The sequence below is a fragment of the Monodon monoceros genome, unplaced genomic scaffold (genome assembly GCF_005190385.1).
Source record: "Monodon monoceros isolate NGI ecotype Baffin Bay Population unplaced genomic scaffold, NGI_Narwhal_1 Super_Scaffold_6, whole genome shotgun sequence".
In the NCBI taxonomy this organism is placed as follows: Eukaryota; Metazoa; Chordata; class Mammalia; order Artiodactyla; family Monodontidae; genus Monodon; species Monodon monoceros.
In genome coordinates this window covers 62,018,216-62,031,480 of record NW_021703783.1, presented here as the reverse complement: position 1 = coordinate 62,031,480, position 13,265 = coordinate 62,018,216, and the positions used below count along the sequence as shown (strand labels likewise).

The following is a 13,265-nucleotide window of genomic DNA, read 5'->3' as shown; positions in this document are numbered from 1 at the left end:
TAGGGCTTTCCAGTGGTTGGTTGGTAGGGGGCAAACATTTCCAACATGTTTTAAAACAGTGCTTTATGGGTTTTCATTTAGTGCTGACAAAGGATGGACACAAAGCAATAAGATGTCTTAACAGAGGTCGATTAGCAAATCAGCATCGACTTCAGGACTGGGACACTTATCTTGATTTACAATCTGTTTAGTCTACTCCATTCTCTTGATCACTTTTTGTTTTCCATTTTATTTTATTATTTAAAAAATTTTTTATTGGAGTACAGTTGCTTTACAATGTTGTGTTAGTTTCTACTGTACAGCAAAGTGAATCAGCTATATGTATACGTATATCCCCTCTTTTGGATTTCCTTCCCATTTAGGTTACCACAGAGCATTGAGTAGAGTTCCCTGTGCTATACAGTAGGTTCTCATTAGTTATCTATTTATACATAATATCAGTAGTGTATATATGTCAATCCCAGTCTTCCAATTCATCCCGCCCCCCCTCTCTTTCCCCCTTGGTATCCATACGTTTGTTCTCTATGTCTGTATTTCTGCTTTGTGAATAAGATCGTCTATACCAGTTTTTTCAGATTCCACATATATGCGTTAATATATATTTGTTTTTCTCTTTCTGACTTCACTCTGTATGACAGTCTCTGGGTCCATCCATGTCTCTACAGATGACCCAATTTCGTTCCTTTTTATGGCTGAGTAATATTTCATTGTATATATGTACCACATCTTCTTTATCCATTCCTCTGTTGATGGACATTTAGGTTGTTTCCTGGCTATTGTAAATAGCATTGCAGTGAACACTGGGGTGCATGTGTCTTCCTGAATTATGGTTTTCTACATGTTTTAAAGAACAGTTCTGTATATCTGCCTTGGGGGCAGAAGGAAAGGGTTGCAGTAGAGACAGTTTACCATTTCCTGGCTGGCGGGGGCGGGGGGGGCGGGGGGAGGTGGGTGTGGCATGGAAGCTGGGGAGGTATCAGCAGTTACCAAAAGGAAAGTCATCCGGGTTTATTACAGAGAGGACGTGGTACCAGCAAAAAGGCCCTAGAGGAGTTTCCTAATTCTGAAGTCAGTTTGCCTGTGTTTGAATTCCGGCCACATTTGAGAATCACTGACTGATCCTATTTGTATTTTTTTTTAAGATTTATTTATTATTTATTTAATTATTTAATTAATTTTTGGCTGCATTGGGTCTTAGTTGCTATGCGCAGGCTTCTCTCTAGTTGCGGTGCACAGGCTCCAGGGCGCGTGGGCTGTGTAGTTTGCGGCACTTGGTCTCTCTAGTTGAGGCGCGTGAGCTCAGTGGTTGTGGCGTGCAGGCTTAGTTGCCCCGTGGCATGTGGGATCCTAGTTCCTTGACCAGGGATTGAACCAGCGTCGCCTGCATTGCAAGGCAGATTCTTTACCACTGGACCACCAGGGAAGTCCCTTGTATTTTTTTATAGATTAATGTTACACACAGTAGGTACTCAATTAATAAATTTTAACTTTCACCAAATGGTCTTTTTTGGTTTCTGGTTTGTTGATATAGCATAGAATGTTTTCAGTTTTGCTAGTGCAGAGATTTATACTTTTTGTACTTATTATGTTGAATTACTCATACCTTTTTTCATTAAATTTCACAGTTGTATTCTGATATATAGTAAAAGGAGAGGGAATAAATAAAGTTTTTCTCTTTTAGTTGCTTTAGCAGATTAGGTAGGCATGAATGTCAGGAATTTGTAGCCTTCAGGCCAGGGAAATTCTTGTTTGTGTCACCATATATGGTTTCCCTATCCAGTACAGAGTCACTACCACAGGTGGCTGTTGAGCTCCTGAAATGTGACTAGTCTGAGTTGAGATGTGCTGTGAGTATAAAATACATACATACTGGATTTTGAAGACTTTGTTTGAAAAAATGTAAATATTAAATCATTAAAATATTAAACATTCATATATAATGTTTTATATGAATTGCATATTGAAATGATACTTTTTCGAGTCATTGGATTAAATAAAATATATTATTAAAATTAATTTTACCTGTTTCTTTTTCCTTTTTTAAATGTGGCTACTAGAACATTTAAAATTACATGTGGCTTACATTTTATTTCTATTGCACAGCATGGATATGGGGGAAGAAAATTAAAATAGGAACATCCAACTTTTAATACTCTGGCATTTGTCAGTGGATGAAAGGGAAGGGAAGAGATGAACTAGATAGTGAATCATATAATGTTATGAAAAGATTAACACACATCTGTTATCTTTAAATTGCTTGGCAGTATCAATTTGCATATGTATTCTAAAGATATAGTGGTAGAGAATCTTCTATAAATGTTAATTATAAAAATGACTTTGGAGAGGGAAAACTGTTTGTTACATGTGCCCTTTCCTCAAGGAGGTGGGCCATAGTTTTTAAAAAACAAAGCAGACATTAATACTAATTTATATAGATAGGGCTTAACAGTTTGAAGAAAATGAACATATATTATCTGATTTGATCATATTGACCTCATTTTTGGTAATTGTAGAAACAGAGTTAATGTTATGCTACTAATAGGTTTACATTACAAACTGGTGTACTCAGACTGCCATCAAATGACTCGGGTAGGAGAGGACATGGTTTATATCCCAAGGGGCTCGAGTTGTACTAGTATGGTTGCCCAGTTCTTTGAAGTCTTCTGTACTGTTCTGTACTATTTAACTATTCCCCCCAATCTTTGAATACATCTAGTACTTTAGGAATAGGTCATATATTAACTATGCCTCTGCATATGAGGGTGTGTATTTCCAGGAAGCGTATATGTACCCTAAAATGAGAAACACCGCTTCAAAGAAAGTGGAACTACATCAGATCAAGTATTTCTTGAAGGCCTCTTTTATGAGTTCTGGATATAATATAGGAGAAGATGATGCCTCTGCTTTCTTTTCTTTTACACTACCTTTCTAACTATTCTTAATCGGAGGTTAATTCTGTTAAAGTGTCTCTGCCCACCCCCATCACATTTACAAAATCTTTTCCTGTAAACGAGAAGACTGAAAACTGTAAGGTTTATAAATCGCAACTTTTAAAAACAAAATTTTAGTTAACAGTACTTTGAGTATAGATAAAATAACCAAATACACAAAGTACTTAAATAGTTATAGTGATTACAGATCCCAGGACTTAATCTCTTTTAGCTTCAATTTCCTTCCTTGTAAAATGGGACTAATATTCATCTTGGTGTTGATATATGGATTAGTAGTAATAATGGTGATGATAATAATGACAATAGAAGCTAGGTTTTATTGCTAGACACTCTTCCAAGCCCTTATGTGGTTGGTATTATTATTATTACTCCTGTTTAATAAAAGAAGAAATTGGCTTTATTTGGAATTCAGATCCATGCACTACTGTGTTCACTGAGTTTACACATTAATGCCCTTGACCACCATGTTATTTAGCACACGGGGAACTCATTAAATGGTAGGTTAAAAATAAGCACAAAACAAGACAGCTATAACAAAAAAACTGACGGAATGGAAAAAATAACAGTTAAGCAAGAGGCTCAAAGGCCAAAATATTTGCCCAAGGCCATTCTACTCGGAGGTGAGGTAGGAGAAACTGAGATTTGAGCCTAGGTCCATCTGACTCTAAAGGCAAATGATTTCATCACTTACAGCCTAGTTTACTTATCTCTGAAATGTAGAGAATATTATCTGGAGTGGTTGAGTAAATGTAACTGCCTAGTGTTAGTGTCTGACTCATAGATACTTAATGAATTTTAGTGATGATGATTAAGATTATAGATATCTAATTGTGGTATATCCATAACATATTCTCTTCTCCACTTGAATTTATCACTCTTGCTGTTTAAAAATACCATCTTTTTAATGATATAAAATATTCATTGATTTTTCTTCTTTTACTTGTAACTTCTTTGCTTTTTCTGCCTTTGTCAAATTTCTTTGGCTTATGACCTCCCTATGAAATTAGATTGATGGCCAGTTACTGCCGTTCTCATTAAGACTTGGGCAGTTCTTGTAGCAAATACTTGGACATTTATACTGTGCTTTTGTTTTCTGTGTCTTCGTACTTTTCTCTTTTAATCTCCCTCCCCGCCGCCATTCACTACATTCCGTGTTTTTCACAATGGTCTTTATTCAGTAAGCAATATTTGGAGACTATGATGTATTTGGCATTGTGCTAGGTGATAGGAATACAGTGATGACAGTGATGGGTTTAACAGAGTCTTTCCCCCCACTCCAGATGATGGATATTAATTAAATAAGTGAACATGAGTGGGTTGAGTCTTACCAAAGGGTAAGTATAGGGCAGTGCTTCTTAAAGTGTGGTTTTTGGGTCTAGCTTTATCATCACCTGGGACCTTGTGAGAGATGCAGATTCTTGGGCTTCATCCCAGACCTACTGTTGTAGCAAGCGCTCCAGGTGATGCTGCTGCGTTGTAGCGTAAGTATGAAGGTTATTCCCGTGAAGCGTTTTTTAAGTTCTGTTTTCTTTCATTCTTCTCCTCTTTTTTCCTTTTTTCAATGCCTGCTCCCAGCACTTCTGCTGCTTGTTTTTATGTCTGTCATCTTGAATTGTCCTGTGGTACTTAATAACTACTTTCATTCCCTGTTCCTAACATGGTCAGTTGATCAGGAAAGGACCAGATTCCTGTCAATGCCACACTGAAGTTTACCCTAGGAAAAAGCATTTTATCTTTGCTGTTTCTTCCTTCATTTCATTTCCTCTGGCTACTCCTGACTAGGATAAATTGATCAGAGGCTGCTCACCACAGCTGATTGCAGAACTCCAGGTACTTGCATTTATAACCCAGTATGTCTGTGGTAGATTTGCTTTTAATGTCTAGCTGTGTCTCCCAAACTGTTATGGGCCTGGCACTAAACGTAATGAGCTATTGTCTTCAGGTTTGTTTTTTTTAAATTATATTTGTTGCAGCCGTGTCTAATAAAATAGTTGGTTAAGAAGAGTGAATCTTTTCTTTCCATGCCCACCCCCGAACCCCCGCCTTTACTCGCTCTTCTTTTGCACAATTTGTAAAACTGCTTGTGGGGAGTAATGTAGTCTTTTAAACCCAAATATTTTCTTTTGTTAAATATCAGAAAAGAAAAGAAAAAAAAAAAGAAACAGCATGGGCCGCAGACAAAATCCTTTCTAAATATCACAGAAAATAATTTTTTAGAACTTCTAATGTTCTGTCTTTCATTGGTAAGTTTTTTTTAATGAATGTCTGGTCTCAAGCTACTATAGGTTATTTTCTTCCTCTTAAATTATATGTTATATAAGAATGTAATTGATGTTCTGAATGATTACAGATAGAAATGTGCATAGTTGTAAAATGGGATTTACTGTGAAAAAATTTTTTTAACTAAAGACGGATTTCCTCTGTAATTCTTTTGTTTTTCTTTTTTTTTAAAGGCGAATTTAAAAAATTTTATTTATTTTTTGGTTGTGTTGGGTCTTCGTTGCTGCACACGGGCTTTCTCTAGTTGCAGCATGCAGGGGCTACTCTTTGTTGCGGTGTACGGGCTTCTCATTGTGGCTTCTCTTGTGGAGCACGGGCTCTAGGCGCATGGGCTGCAGTAGTTGTGGCACGCGGGCTCAGTAGTTCAGTGTTTTTAATTTTTTATAAAGATTTTAATTAAGCTTCATAGTCATAAGCAGTTTTTAAACTTAGGCTTCATGATCCTTTTGACTTCGTGCTTTCAAATAGAATGATTATCTTCAAAACATGACAAATTTCAGAATCCATTAAAAATTATTTTATTCAAATTATGTTTTCCAAAAGAGAGGGTTCTGTGCTAGTCGTCTTTGAAAGTTTTCGTACCATTTCAGAACCACATTTGCCAGGATGAACATTTCAGATGGACTTGGTGTCATCTGGGCCTGAGAGACAGCAAACGATGAAGCAAAATTGTAGAAGTTGTCTAACATCTTTTGTGTGAACTGAGTGAGTCAACTGAAGACACAGCAGCATTACCTACAGGAGTCTGCTGAGCCAGACTGTCCCATAATTCCACTGAAATTCCAATCTGAGCAACAGATGGAGTTCGGACAATATTCATGGCTCCAAAAGGGTGCTGGCTTCCTTCTCCAGATTTAAGACCTGAAATTTTGAAGATGGCACTTGGTTTCCCATTTGTGACAAATCCTAGGAGTTGCCATACTGGCATTCCATTTGAATCAGGATAGGAAAAGTAGATAGGCTCTAGAGCGCAGGCTTGGTAGTTGTGGCACACGGGCTTAGTTGCTCCGTGGCATGTGGGATCTTCCCGGACCAGGGATTGAACCCGTGTCCCCTGCATTGGCAGGCAGATTCTTAACCACTGCGCCACCAGGGAAGTCCCACTGTGAAATTTTTTTAACATTTTAGTCTTATTTAGGGATTGGTTGGTCTGGACAATATTGTGAACTAGTGGGCTTTCTCCAGACATTTATTACTACTATACAAATGGAAATGAAGCTAGTAAGATGAGGTAGAGAGCAGGGGAAGTGTTTTTAATGACAAGAACGAAGTCCGCCTCTGTTTGTGAATGATACACGTATTTGGCCTTCTACATTGGCCTATTTTATCCAATATCTAAAACGCCCCTGCTGCAAAATATTACAGAGATTTTTAGCTTGAGTTTAGATTTTTAAAAGTATGTTGATAGTCAAGAGATGTAACAGATTGAATTTACTAAATATTCCGAAATGAAACAAAAAAAAGTTATAAAATATTCTATCTCTGTAAAAATTTAAAAGAAGCAATTAAACATAATTACTTTTTGGTATTATTTATTTTGAAGGATGACTAGTTTGGTCTCTTGGAATTTTAGTGTTATATAACATAGATAAATCTGCATTTGTTTTGAAGATTGTTCACTTAATTTAATTTACTGAATTAAATTCTTATGTGTGCTGATGATGTGCATCTGTATGTAAACATAAATTTTTATTCTAACATGGGGCAAAAAAAATATTGTTCTTCTTGGTTGGCTGATAGGAAGAACATAAATAACCCTATTACTCATTAAAAAAGAAAAACTGAAAGAATTTCAAGTATTTAGTTTCCTATTAAATTTAGATGGGAAGATAGACCTCCAAGTTGGACTTTCACTCATGCTTAATGAGTATATGCATTAATTACTGTTAGCTTGATTCTGATTTGATTTCCTTTAAAGACTCAATTAAGAACAGTTAATTACTGTTGTTTATATTGAATGTAGCATATTAGTTAGGAGGGTGCCAGTGCCAGATGAAAAATAATCTATTAGTATCTAGGATTCATGGTTTTTCTTAACTGTCAAGGCTTAAATAATTTTTTTACTATATTTCTTAGTCTTTCTAGTTAAAATAACAAATTATTGGATCAAGGATGACTGTCTTGGTGCTCCTTCTCCTACACCATGCCTACCTCATAATATTCTTCTCTTGTACATTGAACATTTTTTAGGCTTTATCTTAATTTGACATAGATTGCTCTTTCCTTTAAAGACTTCTTGAGGGAAAACTCTTTTTCCTTTGCTTCAATTATGCTACACTCTGCAAGTTTCTCCTCTAATTCTTTGAAAACTCCTTCACAATCTCTCTGCTTTATTACTTCTTTAAATGTTGGTATCCTTTATGGCCCTTTCCTAGGCCTTCTTCTCAATCTGTGTATAATTGCTCAGCAATCGCAACCACCCTCATAACTTCAGGTTCTGTGTATATGCTGATAGTTAAAATTTTTTTTTTATTGAGATAGATTGACATATGATAAACTGCATAAATTTGAAATGTGCAATTTGACAAGTTTTGACATGTGTGTACACCCATGAAACCATCACAACAACCAAGATATTGAATATATCCATCACCCTCAAAAGTTTACCCGTGATCCTTTGTAATTTCTCCCCCATCCAAGGCAACCACTGACCTGCTTTCTGTCACAATAGATTACTTGGCATTTTCTAGAATTTTATATACAGGTAATCATATAGTGCGTACTCCTTAAAATCTGGCTTCATTGAGCACAGTCATTCTTCTGGTATCAGTTTCCCTCTAATCCTTTCTGATGCATTAGCCTTGGGGTGCTTCCTCTGTGCCTTCACTGGTCAATGCTTAGCTTAAATCTAGAGAGGGGGCCCTTTCAGATCTCTGGATATTTTTGTGCAGCTTTCTTCTCTTCAGAATTCGGTCCTGCATACTCTAGCTACCTTGGCCTTGCTGGGCTCCCATATCCACTTCCTCAATTCAGGGAGATTGCTGGTCTCTGCCCAGGTTCCTTTTCACTGTGCTGCTGTCTGGAAGCTCTCTCTAGGAAGTAATTGCAGAGTTTTTAGTTTTCTGTCTCGCAGGATTCATTACTGTGTGCTGATAGTTATTGTCTGAAAACCATTATTCCATGCATTTTATGTATTTGTTGTTGTTTCAAGCAGGCAGGTAAATCTGGTCCCTCTTTCTCCAACTTGGCCAGAAGTGGGTGTTACTATTGTTAATTTACGAATATGTATTTCCAGTGCCTATTTTCCTCTTGAGCTTAAGACTTGTGTGCCAGTCTGTCTACTGAACATTTCTGTTTTTTTCTAAAAATTTAGTCTTTTCTGCTAAACCTTATTGCTCTGGTGTTCCCTAACTTGTGAGTAGTATGGCCATCTGCTTAGTTTTTCCAAGTTATTGATATGAATGTCCTGAATTACATGAGTATCTGGCCTATTTCCCTGTCCCACCTCCATGTCACATCTATTCATTCACCACATGTTGTCAACTTTAGTTCCTAGATATCGTTCAGATTCATCTACTTCCCTCATATCCTCATTACTACTATACTATTTCAGGCCGCCGTTATCATTCATTTGGATCACTACAGTAGCTCCTAATTAATTTATCTGCCTCCAGTATATTATTCATCTTGTTACAGCTAGATTTCAAAACACAAATCTATTCATACAATTTTCCTCTTGGAAAAGGAGTTAGGAAGTCCAAACTCTTTAGTTAGTTCAACACTTTCTCCATTATCAGAAGTATATTCAGATTTTGAGTTCCTTTCATTTTCCATTCTCAAGTTTTAAAATGTTTGGAAAGTAGTGATACGCAGTTAGGCATGGGGTTAGTTGGGGATGTCAGGCTGTCAGGTGTGGCACTTTAGACCAGGACACCTCAGACTTAAATCTGTATACAAATCACCTGAGGCTTTTGTAAAATGCAGATTTTTTTTGAAGGATCTGGGGTGAGGCCTGAGATTGTGCATTTTAGCAAGATTAAATGCATTAGGAAACTAGTAGAGATGTTAAGGAACTTTAATGAAAACAGACGTGTACTTCCTTTTACTTCCTTGATTTCCCCTCAGAGTATAGTAGCAGTACTTCACAAGCTGAAATGATTCCTTGATTGTTACCGAACGGAAAAGAAAGGGCATTTAAATACTGAATGAAGTCCCCAGTTCCCAGGTGGTAATTCCCCCACGCAAGGGGTGGTAAAGCATCACCAGAACTAGGCTTTTTGAGCAGCTTTCCATCTGCAAACTCTCCCAGAGCCTTCCTTAGTTGGTTGATTTATGGGAAAGAGGAACACTTTCCTTTTGCACAGAGGGACAAGAAGGCTGTCTTTTGAGCCATTGTCTTAGAATGATTGCCAAGCTTTGTCTGTTAAATGGGACCATATCCTCTCTTTTTAATATGTTGATTACAGGTACTCTTATTACTATTACTGTTGTTATTATTTTTGGCCATATTATAACTATTGGATTGGCTAGTCCATGTCTTCCCCCTCTGTACACACCTTCTTTGCTGGTGCTTTAGTGGAATAGTATTTGTAATTAAGATAAAATTTAAATGTAGTCATATTTAACCAAACATTATTTATGCAAATAGTGGGTGCTGCTGTTATGGGTAGACTTTCATCTATTATTTTAATCCCTATTGTTGTGCCAGTAAGAATGTTATTTCCCTGAGTCATAGGACTGGAAGATTCTTCCAGCATTATCACAAGGATGTTTTTGGTTTTCCCCATTTCTATTCTTTAAGGACTGTCAATTTATTTTTGCTGATCTTTTCTTCTTGTTCTCTCAGGTTTATTGCAGCTATTCAACATGTTTGACTACTTAAATTAAGCTTATTTGACAATTTGGCTCTTACAGGAAGAGTGCGTATCATTCACATAGTACCTCTAGTAGTACTTGCGTTTCTGTGATTTACCACACTACATATAAGGATCCTTTAGAACAATTTGAGTTTTTAGGCCTAAACTAAAAGTTGCAGAATTAAATTAAGTGCCTGTTATCTACAATTAAAATAATTTGTCAAACTAACATTTTAAAAAATAAACAAGAATTTGAAATTTAGAAAAAGATAGAGTGATTTTTAAAAATAAGCACTGATATATTCAAGTGTGAAGTGTTTAAGGAGATTGAAATTGCATCAATTAAAAAAATTATCCTACTTTCTGGTAGAGAACTCTTGTTCTTCAAAGTAGATCAGTTAAGAGTTTTTAAATGATGCAATTGAAACAGGATTTCCTGCCTTTGGAATATTTAATTTAGTTCCTTTTTTGCTTAAAGCAGAAATGTGATTTCAAATACTGTACTGTGGTGGACAGATAAAGCTAACGCAATAATGAGTAGAAAACTACCAAAGGATAATTTTAATTGAAATTCTTTGTTATTTTGTGTCTTTGCTAATAATGGAGGAAATAAATGTGAAAACTCATGATAGAACATTTTAAGTTCCTCAGAAAAGAAACTCTTTGTCAAATCCTAAATCCAATTCTTTGCTTTTAAGCCAGGTTTCCGTCCCTCACAAACTAATTTAAATCCTCCCAGGAATGCACAGTGTCCCTGCCAAAGGTTTTCACATGGTGATTGATGAAAAGATTTGCTGCATTCTTTGTAAATACATTTCAGGAACAGGTTAATATAGAGGTTGGAAAATGAAGTAAGCGCATGATGGTCCATATTTTTGTCTTCTTTTATGATTGAACTCTTTCCAAAGAGCTTTTGAAAAGACATTCCCTACAGAATCACAAATCTGAAACTATTTTATATAAAAGATTTAAAGTGACTCCTATTGAAAGTCTTTCTTTAATCCGCTCAAATATTCACATTCGTCAGGTTGTGGTCTGTATTACAAGGTATATTTAGCCAATGAGTATCTGTATTACTTAATAAATTAAATATTTAAATACCACTAATGCTCTTGAAAGGTTTTCAGGGCCTTAGCTGTTGTGAGCTTAATTGTTTTTATCATTCCTTTCCTTTTTTTTATTGTGGTAAAATATACATAACATAAAATTTACCATGTTAACTATCTTAAAATGTACAGTTCAGTGCATTAAGTACATTTACATTGTTGTGCAACCACTTTTCATCTTCCCAAACTGAAACTCCATTAAACTGTAACTCCCTATTTCCCCTGCCTCCCTGCCCCCCACTCCTACCAGCCACCATTCTACTTTCTGTCTCTGAATTTGAGTATTTCAGGTACCTCATAGAAGGAGATTCATACTATATTTGTCCTTTTGTTACTGGCTTATTTCATTTAGCATAGTATCTTCAAAGGTTCATCCGTATTGTAGTGTGTGTCAGAAGTTCCTTATTAAGGCTGAATAATATTCCACTGCTTATGTATACCACTTTTTGTTTATCCATTCATGGGTTGAATGACATTAGGTTGCTTCCTTTTCTTTCCTTTTATAGCATAAATTCAAAATACTGATCTTGGGACTTCTCTGTCAGTCCAGTGGTTAAGACTCCACGCTTCCACTGCAAGGCGCTTGGGTTCGATCCCTGGTCGGGGAACTAAGATCCTGAATGCCCCGAGGTGCGGCCAAAAAATTTAAAAAATAAACTAAAAAAAATACTGATCTTATCAGTCCCTTTTAGTGTTTACAAAAATGGTTTAGAAATCCAGTATAAAAGGGGACTGAGGGACTTAAGCCTTGGGACTGACTATCCCTTCCTCCTTGATTTTTATTATTGTCACTTGAGTCTTTGTTTTGTTAGTCCAGCCTGGATATGAGAATAGCCTGATCCTCTAGCCAGATCTAAGCTGAGATACCACATGAGACAGCTACATTGAGAGACTGAGCTGAGATAAGGAAGACAGATCTGGGAGCCAGGATTCAGGCCTGGAAGGGAAAGCTTTAAATGCAAATTATATATGTGCCGAAATTTCTGTAACCAGTTCTCTTTTGGTTGTAATTTGCTTTTCTTTGAGAATTGTACATGTTTACTTACTTACATACTGAGTGTTTATGTTTTCCGAATTGCCTGTTCATGTTTATGGTGTATATTCTATGCAGTCACTTAGTGTAAAAATTTAAGTGTGAAGAAAGAAAACTACTTTAAATTTCAGAAATGCAATATTTTGCTTTACTTTAAAATTTTATTTCTTATGATTATGCTTTATTCATTTCCTAGGCACCTAAGTTTCTCTGTTCAAGGTCATTTACTCCAGTATCCAAATAGATTTATTGATTGCAGATTCATTACTGTAAAATGTGTTTGTATAGGATTGTTTCTTCCCATGCCATGCTGGCCTTTTTCACACTGCTGTGCAGTAATACAAGGAAGGATTGCTATGACATTAAAGTTTGGATTGGATCTCACAAGCTATCCTTCCCTGAGAGCACTGGTAATGTATTATAACTTGCAAATTGAATGTTTGCATAATCAAAATGGAAAGTATGGAGTATAAAAATAAGATTTTTGTAGCGCCCAAACTAGAGAACAACATCTAAGCCTGTTGACTAGTTTAGCTAAATCTTAACTCTGGCTATGGACTCAGTTGGAAACACAGTAAAAAGGAATGGATGTTGATAATGTTTAAAGTATTAGTTCAACCCTTGAGTTTAATGTGAAGGGATAATTGAGATAATATGATCTCCCATTGCTCTATGTAACAAGGAGATTTTTTAAGTCAAATTGGATTGGCTTCCAGTTAGGGAAGAATGCTCATCTAGAGCCAGTGGTATTTACCAACTGCGCCTGTGAAAACATTCCTTTTTACCCTCAGATGCTCACTCAGCCTTCTGTTTTCCAAGTGACATTATTATAGCCTTTAGTAGTCAGAAAAATTAAGAGCACATTTTGAAAGCATGAATAGCAGAGTCTCCCTTCAGTTTTACAAAATTACTGCTTTTTATGATAATGTAAATATGGGACGATTTCTGAAAACTTAAGAGAAGTTTTTTAACTGCTAAACATTCTTTGACATTTTAAGGACACAGATCATAGAATTATAAAGCATATGGCAGTTATTTTTGTTGTTGTTTGGTTGGGCTGCTCAGTAACGTCTGACTTCGTTTAACTGAATATTGGAAA

General features: G+C 36.1%; 1 protein-coding gene and 1 pseudogene across 2 annotated transcripts in view; one reads left to right on the top strand and one right to left on the bottom strand.

Annotated features, from left to right (window-relative positions):
- Positions 1-13,265, top strand: part of PAWR (pro-apoptotic WT1 regulator) — a 100,538-nt gene that overhangs the window by 32,771 nt on the left and 54,502 nt on the right. The window lies entirely within an intron of this gene.
- Positions 5,740-6,210, bottom strand: LOC114885704 (annotated as a pseudogene).